Genomic DNA, 12,609 nt, shown 5'->3' with positions numbered 1-12,609 from the left:
ATTTGGCTTCGTTGACACGGGATCGGTCGATCCACATGGACCCGATTGGTCGATCTCCGTCCCCTTAGATCGGTCGATTTGTTCCTGAGATCGGTCGATCTTTTTCTTATTCGATCCCTCAATCGTTTTTCCACTCCTAAGTGTTGCAGCATTCACAAACTCCTTGGGATTCGTCTCTGACTTCCCTGGTAGAAATCCAGGTGCTGTTCTGCTGCTGGAGGCGGTTTGAGCAACTTGCTTTTCCAAAACTTTCAAATGGGTGTTCAAAGCTTCAAACTTCCCATTAAGCTCTCCATACATGTTATCCACCTTGGTGTTTATCTCTGCAGTGCTATTCTTCTGACCTTCTAGCACCATTTGCAGCATCTTCTTAATTTCGTTATCCTGGAAGACTGTGACGAAGAGGCATTCCCTTGATTCTGGTAGTTGTTGTACTGCTGCCTTTGCTGAAATCCTGAGTTGCCCGAGTTGTTCCCCTGATATTGATTTCTGTTCTGATATCCTTGGTTGAACACACTCTGGTTCTGATTCTGGTTCTGCCTGTTTCCTGCCTGAGGGTAGGACTGATGTTGTGGATTCTCCACATTGTTGCTCCGGTAAGACAGATTATTTTGCTGATTTTGACTCCATCCAAGGTTCTGATTGTAGCCTCTGTTGTAGTTTCCTTGACCACCAATGTAGTTCACATCAGCTTGCATATCATCTGAATCATCACCAACAGTTTCTTGTGAGGAACGATAGCCTTGCTCCTCCACAAATTTCACAGATTTCTGATCTCTCTTGAGAAGCATCTCAATCTTGGCATTCATAACCAACACCCTTTTGGCTGGTGTCAAACCTTGACTTGCGGTTTGCTTTGCTGGATGACAGGTTGTTCAGCAAGGTGTAAGCTTCTTCAACAGTCTTGGTCATGAAATCACCATTACTTGCTGTGTCCATGGCATCTTGACTCTCTTCATGAACTCCATTATAGAAAATGTTCAGCAAGCTCACATCAGTGTAACCATGGTGAGGGCAGTCCTGTGTGTACTCCTTGAAACGCTCCCAAGCCTCATGAAAGCTTTCTGAATCAAGCTGCTGAAAGCTTCCAATTCTGCTTCTCAGATATGTGGACCTTGACTTGGTGAAGAAATGCTGTAGAAAAGCAGCTCTTGTCTCTTCCCATGTAGTAAGAGATCCTGGAGGGATGGACTTTAACCATCTGATAGCTTTATCAGCTAAGGAAAACGGGAACAACCTGCATTTCAAAGCGCCTTGAGGAACTCCATTATGTCTGTTGGTGTCACAGACTCGCTCAAAATGCTCCAAGTGATACATCGGGTCCTCAGACGGGTTTCCATGAAACGGATTTTTCTCCACCAAATTAATGAGACCAGTCTTGATCTCAAAGTCTCTTCTCTCAATGGGAGGTGGGCGAATCCCAGAACGATCGGCATAGAATGCATCTGGTGTATCATAATGTGCAAGCGTCATCCTAGGCATGCCATAGTCTCCAGCCTGTTGTCTTGCAGCTACACCAGCCTGCTGATTATCACCAGCATTGTTGCCTTCTCGTTCATCTACAGGAATTGGATTTTGCGTGTTGTCCTGAAACTGGTCTTCTTGGTGTTCAGCCATTTCAACCTCTTCAGCGGACTCAAGTCTTTTCTTTTTCACTTGTCTCTCTAGGCGGCCGAGCTCTAACTCCAAAGGTATTAAATTCGATGATCCTTTGCTTCTAGTATGAAATCCGCTCATTCACCTGAAAACACAAACAGAAAGAGAAAGACAGAAACATTAGACAAAATAAAAATGCTATAGTCCACATCGTTTGAAATCCAATCAAAGAAGGCATCTTTTCCCTTTGCATCAAGTCGGTATATGGGAAAAGGAGCCCTACCATTCTCATCAACATGAAGTTCTGAACGAGCACATATATCAACTAAATCCAGTCTTGACTTCAAATTATCCTTTGTTTTACCTTGAACATTAAGGATCGTGTTCATGAGATTGTCAAAAAAGTTCTTCTCAATATGCATGACATCTAAATTATACCTTAGCAGATGATCCTCCCAGTACACATAACTAAGCAAGAACAACACGATTTTGATGAAGAAAACATGATAAGATTGTATTAAAACAGAGTAAAGGTTCAGAAGATCTTCTCCAAATGGTTTTGAGATGAACTCCTTTACAAATCTTCACAAATCACACAAAACAAGTTACAAAACTCTCAAATCTCTCTCAAGAACTTGTAAATCTCCTTCTTGGTCGTCTCTGGTCTTTTCTGAGTCCCCGGCAACGGCGCCAAAAACTTGATGTGTCGAGTTTTAACCCGATTATCTAATTGTAAGTGCACAGTAAAGTACGCAGTAGTAATGCGGGATCGAATCCACAGGGACCGATGATCACACGTAGAGTTGCAGACAAGTTAATAGCTACAGCGAACGAAGATATATTTTTGATGTTTTTTTATTTAATTTTCTTTAGTGTCACAAAACATAAACAAGTTGTAAAAAGATGATTTAAACGATTTGAAAACTATTTTAAAACAAACGTTGGGCATTGGGAATTCTCAGGGATTTCTTTTTAATCAAGATACAATTAATGGCAGACACAGGGATATATTAAGAACCGTCTAGAACTCAAACACGATATTAGAATTAACCTACTTCCGTAGCGCTAATTCTCTATGTTATAGAAATCTCCACACTAACTTCCGCTGAGTTTCAATTTCTAAACAAGCATTAAGAACAGGTTCAATATGTTCACAAAGCGCAATAACATCAACTTCCGAGGGTTAAGGACACTTTGCTCATCTAAAGTGTTTTCGGAAGTTCAAACAATCACTTTCGGTGCATCAAACAATCTGATATCATGAACTAAGTGATCAATTCAGTTCAAGCAGTAAGAAATCCATTAGATGAAGAACCAAAACGTAATCCCTTAGTCTACACACGTTTTATGAATCAAAACATCAAGAAATCCCCTATGAGAACCCCTAAACCCAACTAGATGACTACTCACACATAACTAAGCAAGAACAACACGATTTTGATGAAGAAAACATGATAAGATTGTATTAAAACAGAGTAAAGGTTCAGAAGATCTTCTCCAAATGGTTTTGAGATGAACTCCTTTACAAATCTTCACAAATCACACAAAACAAGTTACAAAACTCTCAAATCTCTCTCAAGAACTTGTAAATCTCCTTCTTGGTTGTCTCTGGTCTTTTCTGAGTCCCCAAAAGTCGAGAGTTTTTTTTCCATTATTGAGGGGAGTGGGTAAAAAGGAGTGAAAAGCTCGGTGGTGCGTGTGGAGCCCGTAGAGCGTGGGATCGGTCGATCCACATGGACCGGATCGGTCGATCTAGTGCATGAAACAGTAGCGACAAGTTCTGCTTTTAGTCTTAGCTCTGGATCGGTCGATCCACAGACAATGGATCGGTCGATCTATGTCCTGTGCGATCAATACTTCTCATTCGGTCCATTGTTCGGTCCATCTTGCTTCTGAATAAATCCCGAATGCGTTCTTTTCTTGCAAGCTATCTAGTAACCTGCATATTACACTTAAGAACACCAAAACGCATCAAATAGACCAAAACATTAATTAAAACTGACCATTTAATTGCTCCAAAACGAGTTTAAAACCGTTAACAACACGGAATATCAATGGCAGATCCCAGAAAATACTTTTTTTGTGCCAGTTATGTAGGTCTCCAACAGCATCTACCGGAAAACGCTCATGTCCATCGATGTCTGGCGTCCTTTCTGCACCAAAATTTCTTAGTTGTGTCTTCAAATCTTTCCCACAAATTTCCGGAGGTGGACTGTCAAATACCCTCTTGTTCTTCGTAAACAAATTCCTACTCCTACGATATGGATGATCAGGTGGTAGGAATCTCCTGTGACAGTCAAACCAACACGTTTTCCTTCCGTGTTTTAGTTGGAAAGCATCAGTGTTATCTTGACAATATGGACATGATAGCCTTCCATGCGTTGTCCATCCAGATAATATATCATATGCTGGAACATCACTTATTGTCCACATTAGTACTGCCCGCATTTGAAAGTTTTCTTTACACGAAACATCGTATGTTTCAGCACCTTGAGCCCATAGTTGTTGCAACTCATATATTAGTGGCTGAAGAAACACATCAAGTGATCTCTTAGGATGCTCTGGTCCGGGAACGAGAATCGAGAGAAACAAAAACTCTCGTCGCAAGCACAAGTTTGGGGGTAGGTTGTATGGTGTAAGAATGACTGGCCATAGAGAATACTGTCTTCCACTCTTGCCAAACGGGCTGAAACCATCAGTACATAATCCAAGGTAAACATTTCTACTTTGATTGGAAATGCTTCCACGCTTTTGCATCTGAAGGATGTCTGATCTCACCATCTGTTGAGTGCTCCGCATGCCATCTCATTGGTTGCGCTGTGCGTTCAGACAGATACAACCTCTGAAACCTTTCCGTCAAAGGAAAATACCACATCCTTTTATATGGCACTGGAAATCTTCCACTCGTATCTTTATAACGAGGCTTTCCGCAAAATTTGCATGTAACCCGCTGTTCATCCGCCCTCCAATAAATCATGCAGTTGTCGCTGCATACATCTATTACCTGATACGATAAACCAAGACCAGCTACGAGTTTCTGAACCTCGTAGTATGAACCAGGAGCTACATTATCCTCGGGTAGAATACCTTTTACAAAATCAGCAATCGCATCCACACAGTATTCAGCCAAATTATAATCTGTTTAATTGCCCATCAATCTTGTAGCAGATGATAAAGCTGAATGACCATCTCTGCAACCTTCGTACAATGGTTGTTTTCCAGCATCCAACATATCATAAAATCTCCTAGCTTGTGTATTGGGTAAATCTTCCCCTCTAAAATGATCATTTACCATCTGCTCAGTACCTACACCATAATCTACATCCGTTCTAATTGGTTCTTCTAATGTAACCGCTGGCTGAGGTTCGCTAGTACTACCATGTTCATAATCAGTTTCCCCATGATGATACCAAATTTTGTAACTTCGTGTAAACTCACTGAAATATAGATGAGTCCAAACATCCCACTCTTTAATAACCTTTCTATTTTACAATTAGAGCAAGGACATCTTAACATACATGTTTTTGCTTCCGGTTGTCGGTGAACTAACCCCATGAATTCGGTTATACCTCGTTGGTATTCTTCTGTAAGCAATCTCGTGTTCGGATCCAAATGAGGTCGATCGATCCAAGAACGAAAATAATTTGAAGAAGACATGTTTTTTTATGAATCAAATTCGTGTGTAAAGAGAGTAAGAGGGAAGATGAAGATATGGAGTGAATGAAGAGGAAGAGGGGTGCTTGTATTTATAGTTGAAATCCTGCCGATAGACCGAGAAAATTTCGACGGAATTCAGACGGAAACGGCTAGTTCGTTGGAATTTCCTCTGAATTTTTAAAATCCTCCAATGGCTCTCTAACGGCTATAATATATCCTCGGAATTCATCGGTTTTTCCGAGGAATACATTTTTCCTCGGTATTCCATAAGAATATTCCGACGGATTAATATTTCCTCAGAATTCCGTCGGTATATTTCGAGGAAATTCCGAGGAAACCAAATTTTGTGTTTCCTCGGAATATCCTCGGAAATTCCTCCGGATATTCCGAGGATTTCATTTTCCGTCGGAATGTCCGTCAGAATACCGTTGTTTTATTGTAGTGATGCTCACAAGGCTTACTAGATCAGCTTTCGCCTTACTCTAACAATCATAGTTCAATTAGGACGGATTCAAGGTGATATTCAAGTGTTAACTTGTGCCTACAACTCCTAGGTCAAGGTTCTAGCTAGCTAAACTAGAAACAAGCATTAATGACAATCCTAATATTGAATATCACAATTTAGCAATAATAGTTGGGGCTAATCCCTCATAACCTATTTAAACCCTAAATCTAACAATAAAACTACTCAGACATATGTAACCAATTCATAATAACAATAAGGTATAAAAACTGCATAGATAGATAGATAATAATGGAGTTCCAATTACAAATCTCTTTGGATCTTCTCTCCAACTCTACAAAAATCCTAGAAAACTTTTTGCTGTGAAAATAAGAAAACAAGAAACCACACTTTGCCTCTTACACTTTGGCAAGCTATAAATATTAGGTTAAAACTCGTCAGGGGTAATCTTGTAAATTGGTGAAGTCTTGGGCTCTAAGTCGGTTGGAACCAAACGGGCTTCTGCGCGCTTCGATGTCGATCGATGTCACAAGATGTGCATCGATCGATTATTGTCTCTGAATGTCGACCACTGGTCTTGCTTGATGGTCAGCTCGGTTGTTCTCTCTAATTATCTCCAAAATGCTCCAAAATCATCACTTTCTTCCAAGTCACTTCTGATCCTATAAATATACTAAATAAACTCTAAAACATAATAACTAGTTATTAAAACACTTATAAACCATGACTAAAAGTGGGTAAAATCTATGGCCTATCACTGAAGCAATTTTTTTTTTGTGATGTCAAATATATCAATTGTTGAATATACGAAGAGTAAATTCAATACAAACTGCAATAATTTATTATAGCACATGTTATGTTCTATAAACGCGAAATAACAATTTTAATAAGATGGGATAATATCCCTATATATTAATTGAGAAGCATTTGAAAAATTAGAACCTTAATTTTGTATTAATTAAAAAAACTCCAAATCCTAGGTGGCACTCTAAATTCCTTCTAAATTCTATTTTAAAGAATTCTACAGTATCTAATATAAAGTATAGTTTAATCTAATGGTGTCACATTATTCCATAATTATATAATACTAGAGAACATTATATTAACCTAAAATATATAAAGTGTGTATTCTTTCCTTAAATAAAAGCTACGGAATTACCTAATATGATTTACATACATACGAGAATTAATGATAATGAATAATAAAGATTTGATAACAATTTTTCCATCCTTCTTCATTTTTGTTTAAATTTATATTATTAAAAAAACTTAAACAATCACATTAAACATATAATAAAAAAATTAGATTTTTTCTTATATGGTATATTTTGAATTTTTTAAAATGACTTTAAATTAAAAAAATGAGGAAACCTTTATATGTTATATTTTTTTTAAACGACTTTAAAATACAAAAATGAGGACACCTTATATGTTATATTTTTCTTATATGTTAGAATTTTCATATATGTCATATTTTGAATTTTTTTAAAAAGACTTTAAATTACAAAAATGTAAGTTTTCCTTAAGTATACGACTAAAAACATTAAAATGACATGTATTAATTCGATGGTTGATTTGAAAGCTTTCAAAACCATATGGAAGATAAAAGTCAAAATAATTCAACTGTGAAAACAATACTGTTCACTTTTTTCAGAAATGTGTTCGATGGAAAAAATAAGGTTTTTATGTCATAGTTTGTTTAATGTCCAATCCGATCAACCCATGATGTATTAATTATAGTTTTGTTCCATTATTTTTAATAAAAATTGATCCGATCCATCGGAAAGAAATTATATAATAACAACAAAAAATATTTTATATATATAAATAAAATGATCACATATATAAAAAAAACTATCGATAATATATACAAATAAACTCATCCTGCGCAAGGCGCAAATTTTATCCAAGCAGTTTTGTTATTTGGGATTCATCTTGTGGGATTCATAAGACACGCTGTGATAAGATGATAGTTTAGTCTATTAAAATACTAGGGGTATTTCGGCGCTACGCGCCGGGTTCGTATATTTATTAATTTAATAAGTTGAACAGGGTTTGTTTGATTCATTTGATAGAAGTTAGTGGTAGTAGTATAAAGAGGATACATTTGATCCATTTGATAGAAGTTAGTGGTAGAAGTATAGATAGGATACATTTGATCCATTTTAATACGTGAGTATGAAGTTGTGAGAAAGAATAAATTTTATAACTATGGAAAATAATTTGTTTTCAAAATTATTAGCAAAAGCCAAAAAGTTACAGCTGCCAGAATCTAACTGCCAGTCCAGTTCTGGAGCTATGCAATTTGGAGCAGGCTGATTTGGAGCAGGCTGATTTGGAGCAGCATCACTAACTCCTATTAATCAAGAGTTTAGTCTCATAATCAAAAGAAGGAGAAATATTTGAAGGTGTACCTATTAATCAAACATCAGCATGTCAACCCAATGAGCTCCCCTTCTTTATTAATAAGTTGATATCATAAGTGATGATGATGATAGGTACCAATTTTCAATTAATTTCTACCTATTGCAGTTCATTTTTTGTGCTTTAAATTTGGCTAAAGATTCTTTGCTAGCGGTGTACTCAAGGCTTTTCATCAGAGCCATGGTTTTGGGAATATGCAATTGCTTCGGTGCTATCCTTTTCGGGAGTTTTTGATGACTTATGTCAACTGAGAGTCATAATTTCCTTCAAGTTATCTTACGACCTGGTTGTCTTTGTTAGTGATGTTGAAAGTGACGACGATGAGGATGACACTGAAGCTCTTAGGCTGAACTCGACCAGATAAAAAAAGAAAGAGTGGAGGAGAGGCTCAAGAAGGTATGTGTTCTTGTATGTGTTTTTGTGAGATGGCGTCATCTCATTGAAGCGTTTTTCTCTCATTCTACAATTATTCAGGCTTCACTTAGTGTGCATCGTCCCAATACGTTCAAAAACTTATTGAGTGAAGACTCGGTTTATGAGCTTAATACTTTTGATGTAACATAAAGCCCAACTTCCCCTTTACCGAGAGTCCTCATGTGCTATTCGTTTCATTGACCAAACTGTTTTCGTGGAGCTTGTGGAGCTTGCTGAAACGTTTGAACGGATCCCGAGGGAGAGCTTCAGGTTTCGGGATTACAAACAACTTATGGTATTATCCAACACGACTACTGATTTACCATGTTTGAATTCATTTCCCTCTTTTAAAACTTTTGCATATATTTATTTCACATATCACACTTGATAGCTTAGCACATATATTCATTTTGTAGATGTTGTTGGGCAAGTAAGGGGATTAGAACTACTTACAATGAAGAGACATAAAGTACACAACGCATGATGATCACCATAAGCATTGAAAGGTATATATATCTACTCAAAAAAATCATTTTCTTTTAAAGGTGAGCACACATAAGGTTTTACAGTCTGGACATGTCTAATCGTTAGACTCCCTGTCTTTGAAGTCACTCAAATGTTTGCCTAAGTGTTTTTGCCGATCTAGATAGGCTCCTTGATGCAAATTTGCTTTGGAGTTGTGATGAACCAAAGGTGGTGGTTGCCACAAACATCAATCCCAAGTTGCTGAGAGAACAAAACTGATTCCGTAAGTCAGAGGTGGGCGTTTGATTTTTGAAATTTTGTTGTTGAGTAAGTCAGCCGTGATTTCTCACAGAGTATATTTTTCTGTATTTATAAAATTTTAAAACTCCCATCTCAGTTAACCATACATAGTATGTGTAGAGATGATGACAGCTCCGCATTATTAAGATCTCTCAGATAATGGAAGTGTGCTTGAGATTAGTTCCATGATCCATATTTGTTTAAGCTGCAAACACATATCGAGAGTGTTAGAAACAGGGGAACCATATAATTTATTGTGTAAGTTAGAAAGCAATATGAGTCGTACATTTAGGAGTAAAAATTCACTATATTAAATCTCGCCTAGGCTTCGCAAAGGTTCTTCAAAATCTCTTTGTAAACTATATTATCCTCTTTCGTTGGAACGTCAGCCTCCTCTAGCATCTTCAGAAAGAAATGTAATGCGTAAGCTGCTCCAAGTGCTGTTGTCTCTATGTCCACTGGCCTCACCACCGGAGTTCCCATCAAATCAGCCCCATGTTTCAAAAGGACAAATGAGAGTAATGTTACAAAATAAACAACACATCATCAAGATTCATACGTGAGAAGAAGAGGATAAGTCATTACCTGAATATGCATAAGAAGGTTGTTGGCAGTGGCGCCACCATCAACTCTAAGCAAGAACTCCCCTTTCTCGTTATTTAGGGAGTCTAGCACATCTTTCACTTGGAAACACATGCTCTCCAGCACAGCCCTTGCAATGTGAGACTTGTTTGTGAATCTCGTGATTCCAATGCAGACAACACGAGCGTCTTCTCTCCACCAAGGTGCAAACAAACCGTTGAATGCTGGCACAAAGTACACTCCTCCGGTTGTTTCTACCATAGCCGCCAAATCTTCAATTTCACTGGCACTCTTAATAATCCCAAGACTGTCTCTTAGCCACTGAACAGCAGCTCCAGCTATAACAATGGAACCCTCGAGAGCGTAATTTGTCTGTGCTTGAGGCCCAAGCTTGTAAGACAGTGTGGTTAGAAGTCCATGACCTGACTTGATGGGAACTTCTCCTGTGTTGAGAAGGATGAAAGGGCCAGTGTCGTAGGTACTCTTAGCCTCACCTTTTTTGCAAGCTTGTCCTAACATTGCAATGTGCAGGTCGCCAAGACATCCAGCGATCTTGATACCAGGAATGGGCCAGCCTTTGCAGATTTCTCCAATGACCTCCGTGTTGCTTACAATCTTGGTAAGATTTCAGCGGGAATGCCTAGAGTCTTGAGAGTGTCCTCGTCACAGCTCAGGGTTTTGAGGTTCATGAGCATTGTACGAGAAGCGTTGGTGACATCAGTGACGTGTAGACCTCCATTCACACCGCCGGTCATGTTCCAGATCAGCCATGTGTCGATTGTGCCAAAGATGGCATATCCTTTCTTGATAGCGTCTTTAACAGCATCTACGTTCTCCATTAGCCAGAGAAGCTTCATGGCAGAGAAGTATGTGCTTATAGGCAATCCACAAGACTCAACGAAATGGGATCTTCCTCCTGATAGTTCCTTCTCTAGTCTCCTGTGAATATCATCCAAAAAAAAAAATTCATCAAAAACGAACTCCCTAAGAACAGAGGATTTTTATGACAAATGATTCAAGAAAACAAAAGAAGAAAGAGAGAGAGAGAGAGAGAGAGAGATTATGTATGTATGTACCTGCAGATGGAACTGGTGCGAGCATCCATACAGACGATAGCTTTGTGGAGAGGAAGTCCAGTGGATTTGCTCCAAACGATGGTGTCTCTCTTTGATCGGTAAGCCCAATGGCCTTCAAGCCACCGTCCACGTTGTGTCCATCGGCTGTGGCTTTGTCAAGAGGGTGGGGCATAACTACCAAGTTACAGAGTTAGAATCGACGCTTAAAGTCTGTGAATTACATTGTGGAGGTGGCAAGTGAAAGAGGAAGACTACGACGAACGGACGAACCCTAATACCTAATACCCGGATAGGTCTCTTAACGGGCTCAAGGTTTGGGCCAAACCTATCTATTGTACGGGAAACCCACTTCTCATACGCTTTAATTAGAGAACCGCAAACGGAAAAAATCGCAAAAGCTTTGGTATTACGACACGTGTCGCGAAATGCCCCACCCTATAGGCTGAAGTGGCAGCAGGAGGTGAGAGAAAACTTCCCTTTATTGTTATAGATAGTAGGGTCAAGCCCAATGTTTATAATTATCTAATACATGTGTTGGCTAACTACATAATACAAAACCTACGAAACTGACTAATCTCGGGGTGGATAAAAACTCCAAATTCAAAAATCCGAACCGATGAATCCGTATCGAACCAAGCCCAACATAAATATCGAATATGATTTGTTTTATTGTATTTTGGGTTATGTGTGTTATATGAATCAAACTCGAACTCGAATGAATATCCAAAAACCTCATAAAATTCAAAAAAATACGTACAAAATCCGAACTTAATCCCAAATATATATATTTATCAAAATACTCTAAGATTTCATTAAATACCTAAATAAGTATCTTACATAAATAATTAACTCAGATACTTAGTTTAATATATTTTGGTATTATTTTTTCTTCTATATAGTCGAGTTTATCGGATTCAATATTAGATATGATAGGTTTATACATATTTTTGAGTTTTGTTCTCTAATTTCATTATCTAATATTTTTTATTTCATTTGTCAAAAATTAATCTAGAAACTACAAGAATCGTGACAATAAAATTTATCGTTTCAATTTTTTTTATTTTGATCGTTATTTCACTGGATTTTTTTTAGGTTTTGGGTTTAACTAAGTCCAAAAAGTATTTTGGAACCAAAAACCCGATTAAGATTTGTTCAATGAATCAGTTACGTGAATTCTGAATCCTAAAACAACCCAAAATTATATTAGATTTAACAGGTTTTTAAAAATGTTACAAATCTCAAACCAAACTCGCACCAAACTTTTATACTACCTGAATAGGACTGAAATTCATAAACCCGAAAATCCGATTAAACCCGAACCAAAATCTGATTGAACCCATACCAAAACACGATAGGTTTCCCAAATACCCACCTTAGACAAATCTATAGAGTGATTTTTCTTTAAAAATCTGACGTGTCTCACCCAGTTGAAGGAGTTGCTGAGATGGCTCATACAAAAATGACATCTTTCTACTATATATATATGGATATTTTATCTATATTATTAAAATATAAGTACAAAACAGAACTTCTCTATTTTAAGTATTTTACTACAACTTCTCCATTCCTTTTTGAACCAATTCTAACAACTTCATTTATTATCTTCACCATAATAATTATACATATTTATGA

The 12,609-nt window shown here is 37.6% G+C and overlaps 1 non-coding gene and 1 pseudogene across 1 annotated transcript; one reads left to right on the top strand and one right to left on the bottom strand.

The window, feature by feature from the left end:
- Positions 1-1,000: 1,000 nt before the first annotated feature.
- Positions 1,001-1,107, top strand: LOC125596195. Its single transcript, XR_007330924.1, has one exon. It is a non-coding gene; the product is annotated as a small nucleolar RNA R71 (small nucleolar RNA).
- Positions 1,108-9,640: 8,533 nt separating this feature from the next.
- Positions 9,641-12,186, bottom strand: LOC106384491 (annotated as a pseudogene).
- Between the last annotated feature and the right edge of the window lie 423 nt (positions 12,187-12,609).

Source organism: Brassica napus, unplaced genomic scaffold (assembly GCF_020379485.1).
Source record: "Brassica napus cultivar Da-Ae unplaced genomic scaffold, Da-Ae ScsIHWf_1146;HRSCAF=1628, whole genome shotgun sequence".
Taxonomy (NCBI): Eukaryota; Viridiplantae; Streptophyta; class Magnoliopsida; order Brassicales; family Brassicaceae; genus Brassica; species Brassica napus.
Note: the sequence above shows the minus strand (reverse complement) of the source record. Positions and strands in the feature narration are given on the sequence as shown.